General features: G+C 42.2%; 2 long non-coding RNA genes across 3 annotated transcripts in view; both read right to left on the bottom strand.

Annotated features, from left to right (window-relative positions):
* The window catches only part of LOC128326001 (uncharacterized), a 68,008-nt gene that overhangs the window by 45,894 nt on the left and 2,785 nt on the right, over nucleotides 1–19,329 (bottom strand). For both annotated transcript variants that reach the window (XR_008307790.1, XR_008307791.1), the window contains exon 2: nucleotides 18,840–18,951. This is a non-coding gene — a long non-coding RNA (uncharacterized LOC128326001). The remainder of the gene's footprint in view (nucleotides 1–18,839; nucleotides 18,952–19,329) is intronic.
* Nucleotides 501–5,274, bottom strand: LOC128326002 (uncharacterized). Its single transcript, XR_008307792.1, has 3 exons — nucleotides 5,218–5,274; nucleotides 2,868–3,011; nucleotides 501–811 (listed from the first exon to the last, which is right to left on the bottom strand). It is a non-coding gene; the product is annotated as an uncharacterized LOC128326002 (long non-coding RNA).

Below are 19,329 nucleotides of genomic sequence, written 5' to 3' on the forward strand. Positions count from 1 at the left end.
GCCTAGTTGTTAGAGGATTTGGTGGTGTGGCTCCTTTCAAGAGAATTCAATCACTGAGTATTGTACAGGCCATCAGTGACATTCGTGGCTAGCTTTCTTCTCTTTTACTGCAGCAGCCATAACTCTACTCCAGGATTAAGATAATCCTGTAATGTTCTTCGGCAACATTTTTGTGCTTCAAGGTCCCAGTGAATCTACACTATTTATCAGCAGCCTAGAAAAACACACCCTGTCAGAGCTTACTGCCATCTAAGAGACTTAAATTGTATCTACGAAGCTGTCAGGCCACTTCATTATTATTAACTGAGTCACCAAGACCTTTTAAACTGTACAGTATGTAAGTTTATAGTGCAGGTAGGAATTTAAAGTGTGCACATTTTAATATATTTAATTTGCTACACTTGGCAGTTTGCTTTGTGAAGTGTTAATCTTTTCAACCAATACAGCAAAATGTCAGTGTATTCATTTGCAGAATATAATAGGCTTATATCCTGAAACAATAAAGTTATAATGGCCTGCTAGCTGCCTGGTGGAGTTATACAGATTCAGCATGTACAAGACACTGTATATTCTGCTTACACTCAAGGTTCTTTAAGCTCATCTGTTCTTCACATCGCTGCCTTGAAAGTCAGCAGTGCATCTTATTTCAGGAAGATAAACCCAAGTGAATGCAATGGATTGAGTTCTGTTGATTTTCCCTCCTTTTCTCTCCCTGGAGTTCGTAGCACTGCTGTTAATGCTAATTTCTTGGTGCATTTTCTCCCAGTGACAAATGCAAGTTGACTTCCTTCTCAAGAAGAGGGGCTTGGTCCTTTTAGTGTAGCAACAAGGGAACATGTATGAATAATTTCATCCTGTACACTAATTGACAAGTACTAGCAACTATTGGTTTAGTTTGGTATTAAGCACAGCTCCACACTAGCAAATGTCTTTGCTATGTCCACACCAATATTTCTAAAGCAAACATGTAAACCCTAGACACCTAGATCTTGATCTCTCCCCCTCACACACCCACACTTTAAATAGCTGTGTCCATGCAACCTGATTGAGTCAGTATGCACATGTACTTAAGTCAATTCCTAATCAAACCAAAGAGAGCTTATCTATCACAGTGTATACCGAAAGTATACACATGTACTTAAATATGCATGAATATGAACATTGTAATGGGTAAGCTCTCCTTGCTTGACTGGAATTAGCTTCGTATTTATGGGCTTTCCTGGTGAGCATTAAGAAAAATATAATCTGGTTCCCAGAGTTCTTTCTTTGGTATGTGTATGCTGATGGTGCCAAGTGAATAAATATTGCTATATTGCTAGTTTGAAATTGTAGTTTGGGTTATTTGCTGTGCATTCGCCCCACAGCTATGGTAGAAATCCTTCTGGAAGTTCAACTGCCTCACCACACACACATAGAATCAACAGAGAGTTTTAGACATTGATGGGCACACAAAAAACCACATAAAATGTCTGCAAGAAACACTCACAAGAACTAACCAAAAAAGGAAGATAATGCAAGAAAATCTGCTTGAGGAGGTTATCTGGTCATGTAGTTAAGAACAATCAATGAAAGTTTATATTGGGATTAAGGAGTTAATATTAAATAATGTCTGCCTATGTGGTTACAAAGTTTGGGCATGTAGGGTTTGGCACCTGGTCTGCTGAATACTGACTATACATGCATATTAAACATTCTGAGCCAGAAAAGGATTTAGGGGCAATGCATTTGTTACTATCTAGCATTACAATCTGGACAAACTTGTACACTGAATATGTGATGTGGAAAACCAGTACATCAATGTATCCACAACAAACATATTTGTTGTATCAAGTATGGAGATGTCCTAAAATTAACTGCCATCAGGAAATCAAGTATTTTGTCTACCACTTCTATTTCACCTACCACTTCTGCAGATGCAAAGTGTTTTATCTTCTTAAGATTATTTTTAACAAAAGATTTTGCATGTGTGAAAAGTGGTAGCTGTGACATCACTGTTCTCCATGGCTATCCCATTCAGTTATAATCAATAAGGAGGAGGATGAAAAGTACCAACAGTGTTGACACCCTCCACATTAATAATATGCTTCTCTTTTTCAACTGGAAAAAGTCATGAGTGGGAGAAAGGAATTCACCTATAACTAATTTGACATGAGAATCATTTGCCAGAGCAAAAACAGTGTTTTGAACAATTTGCTCATGAGCAACTTGATCATGTGAATCAATCTTATGTACATAACATATTTATATGTAAATCTTCTCAGTGTACAAAGGTCTAGATCTAATATTACATTTCTGTACTCACACCTTAAAGATGGGGAAATCAGCATCAAAAAAAGTTGTTGGAAAGTTGAGATTTTTGACACATGGACCCTTCTGACCTCCTTGGAAATAACTGCAAGAGGTTTACCAGGTCTACACCTGATCTCTCTGATGATAATGGAAATAACCATCAACGGTTTTTCATCTGATTCTTTGGAGACATCAAAACTATCCTCAAAATTCATTTTTTCTCTCTATTATTCATGATATTCTACCATGTAAGCTCTTGAAAAGAATTTTATTCTGGCTTGACAATGATTCCCAAGTTTTCAACCCTCTGATGTCAAAACTGAATATAGCAGGTAGAGATCTTTTCATTGGTTTTCTTCAATGGATAAATTGAAACTGAGCTGAACCTCAAACTAAGGGCACCACCATGTTTTTGTTTACTTTTCAAAACAAAATAAAAGAGAATGAGAATGAAAGAGAGAGAGGGGTTCCCCCCCCCCAACTGATAGAGATAAACCACAGAACAGATATAGATTGGGCTGTATAGTACTTCCTTACTAGCAGTTCTATGTGCCTATATGACTTTTTAAAAGTTTCACCTTAACTTCTGGACTTGCTTTAGAAGTTTTAGGAACTTGCATGAATAACCTTGAGGGCAAATTTCAAAGACCGACTGTTTATGCAGTTTCTCTGGGGAGCAGATTTGTGATGGTTTTCTTTCTTTGGGGGATGGAAATCTTGAGCTGGAAATAATTCAGACTGGTATTGTGCAGAATGCTAATTAAACAAGCTATACACATATTTAAAAATTATAGTTATATCTGAAAAAAATCTAAAGAGAACTTAATAAATATGTCCAGAACATGATTTGTAATATCACTCCGCTTGCCAGTGATTAATTAATTTCCTAAATCTTGAAGAAAACCAAGTTTCGTGTCTCTCTAGCAAATAAAATCTTAAGGGGGGTTGGAATCAATAACAGGATTTAAGGATTTTTTTTTCTGTTTAAAGAAAGGTATAGCTCATTCTGCTATTCTTAAAGTAAAAACACATTTTGCTTGTTATTAGAAACAGATACAGCAGCGACAATAGGATTTTCTGAATATCCCAGCCTTCAGTACTGCTTTAAATACGGGCTGGATATGTGAAAGGGAAAAGATGACAATTTCAGGAATGAGATAAGGAAGCTGCTGCTCTCTTTCCTGAAAAATAATTGTCAAGAACCTGTACAAACCTGTTTCTTGCATCTAACGAATCCTCTCAAAAGATAACAAGTTTGCGTTTGTCAGTGGAACCCTTGCAACAATTACTGGCTCCTTCATTGTCTGCAGTATGTTAACAAAAGACAACAAATCTCCGTTTGGGAAGTGTCCTATTCAGCAGTTTTTGAAAGTAAAGTACACCTTCACCGCAGGGAGAATTTAAAGAGGTGCGTTCCTTTAACAAAAAGGATTGTGCATTGTCCCTTTTCTACCAGAAAACATATATGCAATGATTTTCATTATTAGTTGAAGGAAGTTTCTGGGGTAGTTAAAGTTTGAGCCATTGTGGTAGTTTTCAATTTGTTTCTGTTTTAAAGAGAGTGAAGTAAAACACATTAGAGTAAATTTCTTTCTTTTTTTCTTTTTTTTAAAAAAGAGAGAGGTGCTGGAGCTCCTTTAAGAGAACTGTATAAAAGAAAAAGAATAATTATTCCATCTTTTTCAAGTTTTTATAAATAGTAGTGGCTTACATACTACGCAGTCTACTGTTGTTCTAAGTGAGACACACACGTCGATGCATTCTGTTCAAAAACACCCCACGGCTATTTGCAAATGCAGAGAGCCTTGATGGCTCCTGTTCAATGTCATGGTTGCAGAAATGATGTCTCCATGTTTCCAGATGGGAGCATTGTTGCTGCAGAGATGATGCTGTGCTTAGGAGCCATGGAAGCTCTGTGCATTTGCAAGCAGTGGTGGCATGTTTTTGAATAAAATGTAACTGCACGTGGGCATCTCAGAATGATGGTAGACTGTACAGTATGTAAGCCAGTATTCATATGGTGTCTGATATCGGTAAATCTGTCTTGTTTGAGGTTTTGGTCTGTGGCTCAAATAAGTACAGATTTCTTTTGATACATATATGAATACTGTTCCTCATATTTTTACTTAGCTCTACCTAGATAAGAGACAAAACCAGCTCACCTGCAATGGACACACCAACTTCCCTTTTGGATCACATCCATTTCATTATGAGATTCAATTCTGCTGCTCCAAAAGGTGTTTTAAGGTTTTGGGGCTCTCAGACAAGCAGCACTCAGTTGGCCCTTCCCTCAGTGCAGCCCCCTCCCTTCCTTCTTGCTTCAGTTACTATTGGCTGTTGCTGCTGTGGCTTCTTCTCATTACTGTTGCTGCCTCCCACTCATTCGTTAAGGATTTTGCTGGCCACTGGATTGCCCCAGTGAGAATAGACAGAAGCAGAAGCCAGCAATCTCTCACCAGTGGGTCCATTCCTTGAGGACAGCCTTGGCAATTCCATGACCATGCCAAGCTTTGATGGATAGTAACAACACGATGGCAGGAGTGTATGTAGTCCGTAATTCTATGCATTATGGCTTGGAGAGAGATCATTTACCTTGGGAAGACTGTTTTGGATTGTAATGGATACTGCCACTAACTAATGACGCAGTGGGGAAATGACTTGACTAGCACCCAGAGGTTGCCCGTTCAAATCCCCGCTGGTATTTTCCCCAGACTATGGGACTATGGGAAACACTGATATCGCACAGCAGTGATATAGGAAGATGCTGAAAGGCATCATCTCATACTGCATGGGAGACAGCAATGAAAAACCCCTCCTGTAGCCTATGAAAGACAACCACAGGGCTCTATGGTTGCCAGGAGTCGACACCAATTTGATGACACACTTTACCTTTACGAACTGATAAAGATTTTTCTTATGTTTTCTTACATCTCAATAAAATATCCACTTTGCTTCTATGATTTTTTCCCCTTGATCTAGTTTCAGTACTGGTTTGTCGGTCTTGATCACCTGTTGAAATGGTGTGAAGTACAAGATATTAAATTTGTTGTAAGTAAATCCTTCTTACATTTTACCAGTGGCTGGGGTTTGAAAGAGTTATTTCATGAAATATTTAAGAAACATCATACTTTAACCCAAGCAGTGTGGGGAAATTACATTAATTCTTAAGACTATTTTAACATCAAAGGTAGCAGTGGAGTGAAGAAGTATAGTTGTTAACAGCTGAATTACCAAAAATGTCTGGATAGTGCACTTAAAACACATTTCAGTAGAGGCAAATAATTTAAAATCCAAAGTGTGATCTGGAATTGCATATGTCAATTACCACAGAGTCTATGGCATTAAAAATGTATGCAACTGGAGGCTTTAATTATAGGAAATATTTCAGTGTTAGCAGTGCTTCTCTCTCTCTCTCTCTCTCTCTCTCTCTCTCTCTCTCTCAAAAAGGAAGCTCACTTCTTTTTGTGAAATCAAATTTAACATGAAAAGGAAGATGTTCTTATTTTGACAAGTGAAGCTACCTTGTACTGTCAGGCCATTGGTCAATATTGTCTCTTCTGACTGGGAGCAGCTTTCCAAGATCTCGCTCAGAGGTCTTTTTTAGCATTACTGTCCAACAGAATTTCACTACAGCTAAATTAGGAATAGAGTTAGGAAGAGAGAAAATATGGTCTTGTGCTAGCAAGCATGAATTGTCCCCTTTTCTAAGCAGGGTCTGCCCTGGTTTGCATATGAATGGGAGATTACATGTGTGAGCACTGTAAGATATCCCTCTTAGGGGATGGGGCTTCTCTGGGAAGAGCATCTGTATGCTTGCATGAAGAAGGTTCCAAGTTCCCTCCCTGGCTTCTCCAAGATAGGGCTGAGAGAGACTCCTGCCTGCACCCTTGGAGAAGCTGCTGCCAGTCTGTGTAGACAATAATGAGCTAGATGGACCAATGGTATGACTCAGTATAAGGCAGCTTCCGTGTTGCTAATAGAGCACATGCTTTATCTTATATACATAAAGCATGGGCTTTTACTAGGTTATGGCTCCTTCCTGATATAATGTCATACCAATATTTTGCTTCTGAAGCACAAACATACTCAGTGCCAATATGTAAAACTTTCCCTTGACGTCTCCATTTTTCACATATTATCCCATTAGTCAGTCCTTCCCCATTCTCTTTTGTCTCCTACTCTATAGCCTCTATATCCTTTTCCATACCTGTTTGTTTCCACCATTTTACTTTCTCTGTATGATTGAGAATATCTCTAAAAGCTATACACTTTTTCATGTGAACTTTGTGGTGAGATGGCCACTTAGCTGCTGTTTGGGTTTTGAACTGAATGGCTCCTGTGTGAGGTCATATGTAACACATCAGTGAACGAGGGGTACAGACAGCATGAGGAGCAACTCTGTCACTGGGGAGAGGAAAGACAATTTTGGGATGGATAAAATTGGGGAGATGGGTTAGCAATTCAATAGAATGAGAAGGATAGCTCCTCAGATCTGCACCTCTTCAGTGAACCACCCATTTCTGGATAATTGTTTTGGTATGAGTAAAAGAATATCATAATTCCATAGCCTACCACAGAGGCCTGCTTTTCAGAAATTACTCCCCGAGCTTTGGACCACCACTAGGATTCAGGATTAGGGCAGCAACCACGTTGCAAAGGCAATGCAAAGGTCAGCAACCACATTGCGTGGATCATCCAAAGTCATTTCTCAGGATCTTGCAATAGCTCAAAAAAGGAACAGTTACTGAGGGGTAGTGTTAGAAAGTGTAAAGAATTAGGGTTGTATGACTTTTTGTTCTTCGTTAATTTCAAGGCTTTTCAGGGGACAGATATGTTCTTTCAAAGCATTCCAAATGCCTACCTTGTTAGCATGCATTTGCTGTCGGGCTCTTTCTCTGGCTCTTGTGGGGGCTAGACACTTACTGGGCTGCAAAGCGGCAAAAAGGGAACCTGCAGGGCATCTAGCCCCATTTGGAACTGGCAGTAGCCTCCCCTTAGCCAAGGGGAGAGCAAGGAGGCAGGGAGTCGACTGCCCAGGGCTGGGTTGGCATGGCCCAACAAAGCGTTGCTCAGTGGCAGTGGCAGGAAGGCTGCCCCATCCCCTCTGCAATGGCGCTGTGTAATGGCACCAGAAGTGGAGGGAGTTATGGCAATGGCCACACTGGAGGCTGCCAAGCCAACAGGTGGGGAGACAGTTTGGCCCACAGGGGAGGGGCCGAGGGAGAAGCTCAGGACTGCCCTGTCTTCAGGGCATTACTTAAGGGGAATACAGCCGGGGATGAGGAGGTCATCAGAGATGGGAGCTGGCTTGCCCTAAAGGCTCCTGGGGAGGAGCGGGGTGACCCCTATCACTGACGGGTGGAGGAGGGCTAGGGTGACTAACAACCCCCTCCTCACCTCTTCTGAGGCCTATATCCCCCTTACAGCAGGTGGGTGGAGGGGGGCAGCGAGAAGGAATATTGAAAAGGAGCAGTGAGAGCATTGACACTACCTCTCTTGCAAGCTCCTTTATTTGGAAAAATGCTGCTTCTGCTGAATCTTACTTATTTCAGTCAGCGATATCACAACACAATGTAGACAGTCAATTAGGCTGCATGATGACAATATTAAAAAGTCAATTAAGATTGAGGGCAGGAAGTCTGACCTTGCTTTGACCAGGATGAACATTTTACACAAAGTAGGAAAATGCATGTGAAAAGCATCTTTCATTTTTACTTAGTCCTAGTAAAAATGTTCCTGTTACTACTTTTCAATGAATTGCCTATGTTCGTCAAAAACAAAAACAAAAAACCCCCAAACCCTTACATGCAGATTGCAGAACTCTAGAATATAGGCACCCCATGCATCAGGAATGGCATGGTTAATTGCCAAACTAAACATATAATGCCAAACATAATAAACATATTATGTTAAACATGTGATTGACTCTTGTGTGCTTGTTTTTTTCCTATTAAATTGCAGCCATGTTGGGGAGATTTGTAGTAAGACTGTGACAAGGAGAGAGGGGTCTTAATCCATTGCCACACAATGGTTCTGATCCAGATTGTCTCCCCTGCAGCTAATTGCCTGGAAGCAACACTTATTGGTGCCAATAAGATATTCCTCCTGGTGGAAAACCCTCCCTAGAACCTCCTTGCTCTCATACATCCCCTGTGATAATCCTGCAATGGTTTTCCTGGGCAATGATTTTCTTCACCCCTTCATTATAACTCTTTTCCTAAAAATCCCACCCTCCCTATATAACCTCTCTAAACCTAATAGTGAATCAACAATTGCCTAAACTAACTGCTGATTCAGAGTTTGCAAGCACAATGTCCGCATTTCATACATGGGATGACTGGTTTATAATTCCATTGGAAGGAGTATTCCCATTCTTCTTGGAATCCAATAGCAACTCTATTGTGCAATGATTTGAATGGCACAGACCTTGACTATGCAGATGCTTGCCTACTGAGTTAAATCACAAGAGTAACAGGTTTGCACATAACCATTATCTGAACAGATGCGGGTGTCGCCTACAATGATCTGGAGGGAGAAGAGCAGTCCCAGTTAAGAGACCTACACCATGCAGAGTATTAAGCTTAAATCAGCACAATTTTAAATAAACATCCCTACTATTAGTGTTTGTGTGGCCAATATATTATTCAAGGCTGAATATTAGAGAACTGAGTCCAATTCCGACAGCAGTTGCACCAGTATGACTCCCCATTTATTCCACCGTTTTAAGTGTATGGAGATGACATCTGATTCAGATCCAGGCTTTGTGTGGCGATCGAAAGCCTGAATTCAGCAAAGCACTTCGTGCATAAGGCTAAGCATGGTCTAAAACAGTCTGCTGAACCTGGGTCCATATGGCAGCTCTTTCAAAGAAGATTGTAGCAATTATTTTCTGGCATGTCTTGCACAAAAGTAGCTGTTACTGTCAAATAGTTTGAGAGGCTTTACTTGTACGACACCTTAAGTAAAAAGGCACCTTATGTTTATTAAAGAGAATGCATATGATTTCACTGGGAAGCAGAGCTTATTCTGTCAAAATATGGTGCTGTAATAAAATAAGCAGTTAAAAACAAAGGCAGAACAATTACTGTTCAGGTTTGGAATGTGACAATATTAGTATCATGCCCAACCAATTTCACTGGGAGATTTAGGCATGCCTAAATCCCTTCCCTCCTTTTAAAAAAGGAATTAAAAGTGCTTAACTAAGGCTGGATCATCCAAACTCTTCCTTTTTCTCACCTGCAATAATGCAGTTAACAAAAAGAATAGAACACATTTAGTATAACAGTATAAAGGGAAAGTATACATAGTACCTTTCCTATAATATCAGAGCAGCTAAAGAATGCAGAAGCTAAAACATAAGCATAAGAACAACCCTGCTGGATCAGGTCCAAGGCCCAACTAGTCCAGCATCCTGTCTCACATAGTTGCCCACCAGATGCCACTGGAAGCCTACAGGCAGGAGGTGAGGGCATTACCCCTCTCTTGCTCCCTGCAACTGGTATTTAGAGGCATCTTGCCTCTGAGGCTGGAGGTGGCCTATAGCCACCAACTAGTAGCCATTGATAATCCTGTCCTCCATGAATTTGTCCAAAACCCTTAGCATGTTCCTGGTTGACATAATAAGGAATATTCTTCAAAGTATTTCCATTGAAATTAAAAGGAGAAGTTAGGTGGTAGAAATTTACTGTAGTCCTTTGGACTGTTGAAGGAGCACTCTAAAGACTGTTACACATTGTACAGGGGGTGTTTACAGTTTTATCTGACCTTGAATTTGTTCATCCTGGCTTCCTATTGCATAACCTATGGGGTGGGGTGGGCAATACATTTTCACTTGAAATGATCAGATGATTAAGAAGGGCATGAAGCAACTGGCCCCATTCAGATTCCATCCAGTGGCCATTGCTGTTGCTGGCATCTACTTTGTGTTTCATTTTAGATTGTGAGCTCTTTAGGGACAGACTAATATTTTCTTATTCTTCTTTTTCTACATAGAATGATTTGAGAACTTCTGTTGAAAAGCAGTATAAAAACAATATTAATAGCAATGGCAAAAAGTGAGGATGAACCAAGAGTGATTCAGAAGTGGGATGTTCTTTTCCTGGACCTCCTGACGTCTCCCAGGATGTTCCTTCATTACAGGAGGAGTGGTTCAATTTGTTCATCCTGGTTTCCTATTGCATAACCTATGGGGTGGGGTGGGCAATACATTTTCACCTGAAATGATCAGATGATTAAGAAGGGCATGAAGCAACTGGCCCCATTCAGATTCCATCCAGTGGCCATTGCTGTTGCTGGCATCTACTTTGTGTTACATTTTAGACTGTGAGCCTATTATTAATTATTATTATTATTATTATTATTATTATTATTATTATTATTTCTTGTTTACACAGTCAGACAGGTGTTATTGACTGGTTTGTTTTATCCAGACATCGAGTCCTTCCCAAGGACCTGGGATGCCAGAATTTTATTGTTAATTATTATAGATATCGTCACAGAATATAGGCTGTTCCCAGTAAAGCTGCTTTTTGTAATTGGCTGATGGTGATTTCTGTGGCCCCTATGGTGTTGAGGTGCTCTTCAAGGTCTTTTGGAACTGCACCCAGGGCACCAATTACCACTGGGATTATTTTGGTCTTTTTCTGCCACAGCCTTTCAATTTCAATTTGTAGATCTTTGTATTTGGTGGTTTTTTTCTATTTCTTTTTCTTCTATTCTGCTATCCCCTGGTACTGCTATGTCGATTATTTTGACTTGTTTTTCTTTCTTCTCGACTACAGTTATATCTGGTGTATTGTGTGGCAGATGTTTGTCTGTTTGTAGTCGGAAGTCCCATAATATTTTTACATCTTCATTTTCTTCAACTTTTTCAGTTTTATGGTCCCACCAATGTTTGGCTACAGGTAGCTTGTATTTTTTGCAGATGTTCCAGTGTATCATCCCTGCTACCTTATCATGCCTTTGTTTGTAGTCAGTCTGTGCGATCTTTTTACAACAGCTGATTAGGTGGTCCATGGTTTCATCTGCTTCTTTACAAAGGCGGCACTTGCTGTTTGTGGTGCATTTTTCAACTTTTGCTCTTATTGCATTTGTTCTTAGTGCCTGTTCTTGCGCAGCCAGTATTAAACCCTCTGTTTCTTTCTTCAAGTTGCCATTCTTAAGCCATTGGCAGGTCTTGGTGATGTCTGATTTTCCCCTTATATTGTGCAAATATTGACCATGCAGGGGCTTATTTTTCCATTTTTTGCTCGGTTCTTGACTTGTTCTTTCTTGTAGGCCTGCTTTGTTTCATTGGTGTTGAATAGTTTTGCGTTATTGACCATTTGAAGTGCATCTTCTTCACTGTCCTTGATATATTCTTCAAGGCCTCTTTTCTCCTCTTCTGCTGTTTGATGGACTTGCAGCATTCCTCTTCCACCTGAGCTGTGAGGGAGGTATAGCCTATCAACATCACTGCGGGGGTGCAGAGCATGATTGATGGTCATGATTTTCCTGGTCTTACGATCTAGCGTCTCTAGCTCTGCCTGGGTCCAGTCTATTATTCCTGCAGTGTATCTGATAACAGGTATAGCCCAGGTGTTTATGGCTTGTATGGTGTTCCCGCCATTGAGTTTGGACTTGAGGATTTTTTAACTCTCCTGATGTATTCACTTCCAATTTTTCTTTTAACTTCAGTGTGTGTGATGTTATCAGCCTGGAGAATGCCCAAGTATTTGTAAGGTTCTTTCTCTTCCAGGTTCTTGGTCTTGCTTCCATTGGGCAGTTCTATTCCTTCTGTTTTTCTTATTTTCCCTCTGTTCATTATTAATGCAGCACACTTGTCTAGTCCAAACTCCATAGCTATATCTCTACTGAATATACGGACAGTGTTTAGCAGTGATTCGATTTCTGACTGGGACTTTCCATACAACTTCAGATCGTCCATGTACAGCAGATGGTTGATTGTACAGCAGATGGTTGATTCTGCCTGTGTTGTGTAGTTCTGGCTTCATAACTGCTAGTCTTCTTCTTATTATTATTATTTTACATTTATATCCCGCTCTTCCTCCAAGGAGCCCAGAGTGGTGTACTACATACTTGAGTTTCTTTTTCACAACAACCCTGTGAAGTAGGTTAGGCTGAGAGAGAAGTGACTGGCCCAGAGTCACCCAGCTAGTATCATGGCTGAATGGGGATTTGAACTCGGGTCTCCCCGGTCCTAGTCCCGCACTCTAACCACTAGACCACGCTGGCTTTTTAGGGACAAACTAATATTTTCTTATTCTTCTTTTTCTACATAGAATGATTTGAGAACTTCTGTTGAAAAGCGGTATAAAAACAATATTAATAGCAATGGCAAAAAGTGAGGATGAGCCAAGAGTGATTCAGAAGTGGGATGTTCTTTTCCTGGACATCCTGATGTCTCCCAGGATGTTCCTTGATCACAGGAGGAGTGGTTCATCCAGCCCAATGATTTGAAGAATAGGACCACATGTCAAGCAGTCGTTTGGATGAACCGCATTCAGTAAAGGAATGCACGGGGAGAATATGGGGGCATCAGGGAAAGGTGCCAAGACATGCACTCTCTTGGCACATCCCACCTCTTAATCATGTGGGGCAGTCCAAAATCATTTAACTGATCAGCATGTGCACATGGCTATTACACTTCCCATTTGAGAGATAAGCCATTTATTTAAATATCTATGGACAGTTAGCACTGGCTCTATTGTAATTTTTAATTCAAAAGTCACAAAGTGCTCAGATGAAGGTCTATATTTTTAGGAACACAGGCAAAATCATAACTCAGCTTGTCATACCAGCTCCCCTCACTAAGACAAAAGGAAGGATAAAAATTCAAGGTAATAAACACTTTGTAACAAAGAATGTCACCTTTTTGGTCTATTCAACCAAATGTTTCTTTCCCAGCAGAGCCTTCACTTACATAGTAAAACAGTCCTCTTATTTTCAAGCCAAGACTCCCTTTGATCAGCAAGGTCTCATTGTTATGTGACAATAGACAAGGCTCATTGTCTCACAACCACTCAGGAATAAGGAGATGTGCCCATGAAGTATACGAATTATGTTGACATGGAAAAGAATTGGTAACAGATAAACATGCCCCCCACCCCCAGTGTTTATTTAGTCATTCTGTTTACCATGTTAGTGGATCAAAGGGATGTTCATAGCTTGCTTTCACCTTGACTTCCATGACTACCATGCCATATAAAGATGCATTTTGCATGCATGCTCACATGCTTTGAACCTGGAGGTGGCTGATAGCACTTGTAGCTGTTGATAGACTAGTAGCTGTTGATATTCCTCTCCATGAAGTTATCCAAACCTTTCTTAAAGCCATCCAGGCTGTTGGCTGTCACCACATCTTGGGGTAGAGAATTCCATAGGTTGATTATATGTTGTGTGAAAAAGTACTTCCTTTCTTTGGACCTAAATTTCTTGGCAATCAATTTCATGGGATAACCCCTGGTTCAAGCATTATATGAGGGGTGAAAAATTCCTCTAGATCCACTTTCTCCACACCATGCTTGATTTTATAGACCTCGACAATGTCTCTCTGTAGTAGCCTTTTTTCTAAACTAACCCCCCGCAGGTGTTGCAGCATTGCCTCATAAGGAATGTGCTCTAGGCCCCTGATCATCTTGGTTGCCCTCTTTTGCACCTTTTCCAGTTCTACAATGTCCTTCTTTAGATGTGGTGACCAGAATTGTATGCAGTACTCCAAGTGTGGCTGCACCATGGTTTTGTATAAGAGCATTATAATATTAGCAGTTTTATTTTCAATCCCCTTCCTAATGATCTCTAGCATGGAATTGGCCTTTTTCACAGCTGCCGCACATTAAGTCAACACTTTCAATGAGCTGTCCACCATGACCCCAAGATCCCTCTACTGGTCAGTCACAGGCAGCTCAGATCCCATCAGTGTATACGTGAAGTTGGGGTTTTTTTTTGTCCCAATGGGCATCTTGTCCATTGTTAAATCAGCAAATCAAGCAAATCCCCCCTCTCTCAGGTGTGTGTGTGTGTGTGTGTGTGTGTGTGTGTGTGTAATCTGCTATGGCTCTCAGAATAATAAATTAATTTTGCCATTACTGGCCCTATCCACCCCCAGCACAGTACCTCCAGTGGCTGTTGCTGGTTTCTCTCTTCAGTTTATTTTTTAGATTGTGAGCTCTTTGGGGACAGGGATCCATCTTATTTATTTGTTATTTCTCTGGATGCTGGGGGTCTGTCCCATCCAGAAAACATCCTTGCTCTATTAGGAGCACCCATGGCCTGATGCTCTTGTGAGGGGGGTGTTAACATGGGAAGGGGGTGTTTGGCCATCTGGCATCATTACAGATTTGTCCAGGCATTTCTCCTGTCTCTCCTCTGATGGTCCTTCTCATGAGCTGTCTGGGCGTCCCTGCGGTGTCCCTGTGGCATTTCACTCGCATGCCTAGTCATTGAGCCCTGGGTGGGTGGTTGGATCCCTGAAAAAGGTTCTCAGTTGACCCAAGACTGACCTTGGTGACCAGCCTTGATCATGAGCAAGCCTTTGGGGGCATGAACCCTCAAAAGAGGAAGAGCTAGGGCCCCCTTCCCCAACCTTTCTGTGAAAAGAATAGACCTTGACTGCTCAAGAATTCCTGCCGGTGGGGGGAGGCTGCCTTGCAAACCCTGTCAATATCAGCCCCACACAAACCATTTGCATGGACAGTGCAGACACCAAGCTGTGGCATGGACCCTTCAACCCATTCAAAATTCCCAGTGCTGGCCTGGCGTGCCACCATATGCAGATCTCCCAGCGTGGGTATCAATGGGAGAGGGGATCCAGCTGCACTGGGATGGCGGCGTCACCCCTGGGGGGCAGGTTGCACATCTCCACATTGGGAGGAAGGTTGGCAGGGCATAGGCTTGGACAGACAATTGGCGGCAGTCACCAAGACTAGGGCAGCACTTGCCCAAGTTCCCAACCATGCAGCTTTCCTGCATAGAGCATCCTCCCTCACTCACTTTAGTCTGCCACTCTTGTGAGAGAGCGGTCCATGAGATAATGGGCTAATGTTGCAGCATGCACCTAGAGTACCACCTAGTGCTACAAGAGTGCCAACTCATGCATTTGAAACTAGTCCTCGCATATGGTTCTTCTCATGAGCAAAACTTAGGAAGCATATATCCCCACCTGGGGAAGGGGTTGGAACGCCTTCCCCCACCCTTTCTGTATAAAGAATATGACTTGGTTGTTCCAGCTTCCCTGCTTAGGTCTGGCTTTTGTGCTTCCACCCCAGCCATTTATTAATTTATTATTAATTTATTTTACATATTTTTATACTGCCCAAAACTCACATCTCTGGGAGGTTCATAAAAACCAAAGTAAAACACCAGTTAAAAACCAAAACAAGAAATTTAAAACACAGCAATTAAAATTTTTTAAAACAACAGTCTAAAACAACATTAAAAACAATCAAAACAGTATCATTTAAAAGCCTCGGTGAACAGATGCATCTTTAAAGAATTTTTAAAAATTGTCAGAGATGGGGAGGCTCATATTTCACTAGGAAGCGCATTCCAAAGCCTTGGGGCAGCAACGGAGAAGGCCCGTCCCTGAGTAGCCACCAGACGAGCTGGTGGCAAATGCAGATGGACCTCTCCTGATGATCTCAGTGGGCAGTGGGGTTCATAATGAAGAAGACGTTCTCTTAAATACCCAGGGCCCAAGCTGTTTAGGGCTTTATAGGTTATAACTAACACCTTGTATTTTGCCCGGAAACATATCAACAGCCAGTGTAACTCCTTCAATACAGGAGTAATATGATCTCTCCTAGATAACCCAGAGACCAGCCTGGCTGCCACATTCTGAACCAACTGTAGTTTCTGGACTATGTACAAGGGCAGCCCCACATAGAGTGCATTACAGTTATCCAGTCTGGAGGCTACCAGCAGATGTACCGCTGTTTTGAGGTCATCTATCTCAAAAACCGGATGCAGCTGGCGTATCAGCCGAAGATGATAGAAGGCACCTCTGGCCACTGCCTCAACCTGAGACACCAGGGAGAGACTTGAATCCAGAAGCACCCCCAGAATGTGTACCTGTTCCTTCTGGAGAAGTGTGACCCCATTTGCCTCCCTCCCGGCACTGTGAAGGCATGCCCTGCTTGTGCTGCCACTTGGAGTGTTTGTGCTTGTTAACATACATGACTGTTGTTCTCTTCTTGGGTAGCAAAACACTGAGTGCTCACCCTGTCATCCCGTGCCCTTGCCCTACTGCTTGCTAGGGGGACCAAGGGATGGAGTGGGAATGGGGGGTGCTCCTGAGTGGCTGTGTGCCTTGACAGGCTGGCCAGTACAGATGGGGCATGTTGGTGTCCCTGTAGCCTCATAACACCATAGCTCCACAGCTGACAGGAGTGGCATGTCTGGTTTTCTGAGAGGCTACCAGCGAAAAGTGCCAAAATCATGGAGCAGCCATGTCCTTGGGGCAGGTCTGGACCACTGCCTCTATGACTGGTGTTTGGAAATGGGTGTGAAATCGTGGTTATAGCTGAGTCAGCAGTCAGGTGTAACACTTCGGTGGCAAAACTGCACAAAGCTTAGAGAAAACCATAGGTCCCAATTGGAATTTGGTGGGGCAAAATGGAGTTAGCTCTCAGCCCGTAACCGAAGTTTCATGAATTCAGGCATACTGCAGTTACAACCTCGGCCAGCTATAACTGCAGTTATAGTGTACATCTGAACTCAGCCGAAGCTAGCAGGACCCCAATTAGTTCCCTGTTTCAACTGGACTGACAAGCTGCCTGCAATACACCTCACAACCATTATCAAGGTGACTAGATAGCAGGCCTACACAACCTTGACCTCCCTGCAAATTTTGGACTGAAACTCCCATCATCCCTGACTACTGGCCTCTGGGGATAATGGGAGTTGTAGTCCAACAAAAGATGGCGAGTTAAAGTTGTACAGCCTTGATACAGAGCAACAAAAATAAGGCCATAAATTTCCTTCAACTATGAACTTGCTAGTGATATAAAGTAAACTAGCTTAACCCGCGCAGAGCATCTGCGTGCTAGTACTTAATTGCTCCCCTCACCCCCTGCCACAGCACCATCACCTAAGATATCTCTCCACCCTCGTCTGAGCAACACTCCTGCTCTTCCTCCTCCATCTTGTTGCTTCCATCCTCCTCACCCATCTTGGTCATTCCTCCATCCCCCTCACCTCTCTTGGTCATGGCTGCAGTGTTGCTGGCGCCTATTGGCCAAGCTGCAGCCTCCTATCCCCAGAGACCTCCTCACCTGAGCCCTGATCCTGCTCCTCCCCACAGGAGCAGCCCATTCCTTGCTGTTGCCACCACCATGGCCGCTCATTCCCCTCAGGTCACTGACAGGCCCGGGCCCGTCCCTTACTTGCCTGCCTGCCTCCCTCCGCCAATGGCCTCGGTAGCCCCAAACAGCAGAAGTGGTTGATTGGGCCATTCTTTGCTGCTGCCACCACCATGGCCTTCTTTCTCTCCTTCTTTCTCTCCCCCCTCCCTTCTTTTTAATCTTTCTCTCCTCCACTCGCTCAACCTCTCTCTTTCTTCTCCTCTCCTTCTTCTTTCTCTCTCCCTCCATTCCTGAGTTAACAGATCTTGTTAATCTTGTTTCCTCATCTAATTCACACAACAGCAGCCTCCTCCTGAAGGGGCTCTTTCCTCCCTCATGACCCCTCTCTTCACAAACCCTTGGCTATATATATTCATCTCCTTTACAATCAAGAACATCTTCTGACCAGTAACAGTTGCATTCCAACTGACCTTAACCATCACAGGCTCCTCCTCCCTTTCTGCATATGGAATCCCCACTGCCCAATCACCACAGTGCCTCAGGCTCCTCCTCCCTATCTGCATATGAAATCCCCACTACCCAATCAATATGGTGGTTCTGCTCTCACAGGTTCCTCCTCCCTTTCTGCATATGGAATCCCCGCTGCCCAATCAGGTGCTTCTGCTTGCGAACTTTCGCGAGAACTGCCATGCATGGGATTAGCCACCTTAGAGAAATAAATATATAGATGGATGAGAAAGGTGTTTTTGTTTTTGTTTTTAACTCAGATATATTTCCCCACAAATTTCCATGAATTTGCTTGAAAATCTGAATGACTTCCTTTGACCTTCAGCAAGTAACCTCATACTCTGGTTCTCTGATGCACTAATAAATAAATATATTTCCTGCATGCAACTTATATTATCACCTCAGTCCTTCTAGAGATATAAATGTTGATATGTTTTCAATGAAGCTTAAGCTGTGTTCAAGATTAGGCTAATCAGAGACTCTGTGCCTGAGTACAGTACCCACAAGAGTGCACCTGTTCCCACTGCACCAGAGGATGGCTGAGAAAAGATCATCCCTGGGTAATCTAGTGAGAAGTCTATTAGCAAAGGTAAGGTTTGGCCCATCCATCTGGCTCAGGTAAGAAAAGCAAGGCATTTCACTGGAACTTGTATTTCATTTTCGCATGCATGTGTTCAAAGGCATTAGAATGTCCCTGAGCACTGACCTGAATAAAAAGAAGAAAGAGGCTAATAGAGTGTTCACCTGCAGCATTGTTTCCTCTCCTGTTATTAGATGGATATGACCCTGTCTTTGATCTTCCTGCAGATGGTACAGCCAAGGGTGGTTAGAAGAAAGAGAAAGATCCACTATACACCTAGGAGGAGGAAAGAAAGAAACAGGAGGATACACAGAAGGGAAAAAACAGTGAGCATCATGGTATGCATTACAGTAAGTATAAGTGACAAGGATAAATTAGTAAGAATGTGAGCATGTTTTTTCGCGAGTCTTTAACTACGTGCAAAATGCATCTTTATATGGCATCATAATCATGGAAGTCAAGGTGAAAGCAAGCTATGAACATCCCTTTGATCCACTAACATGGTAAACAGAATGATTAAATAAACACTGAGGGGGTTGTTTATCTGTTACCAATTCTTTTCCATGTCAACATAATTCATATACTTCAAGGGCACATCTCCTTATTCCTGAGTGGTTGTCAGACAATGAGCCTTGTCTATTGTCACATAACAAT

Source organism: Hemicordylus capensis, chromosome 5, assembly GCF_027244095.1.
Source record: "Hemicordylus capensis ecotype Gifberg chromosome 5, rHemCap1.1.pri, whole genome shotgun sequence".
Taxonomy (NCBI): domain Eukaryota; kingdom Metazoa; phylum Chordata; class Lepidosauria; order Squamata; family Cordylidae; genus Hemicordylus; species Hemicordylus capensis.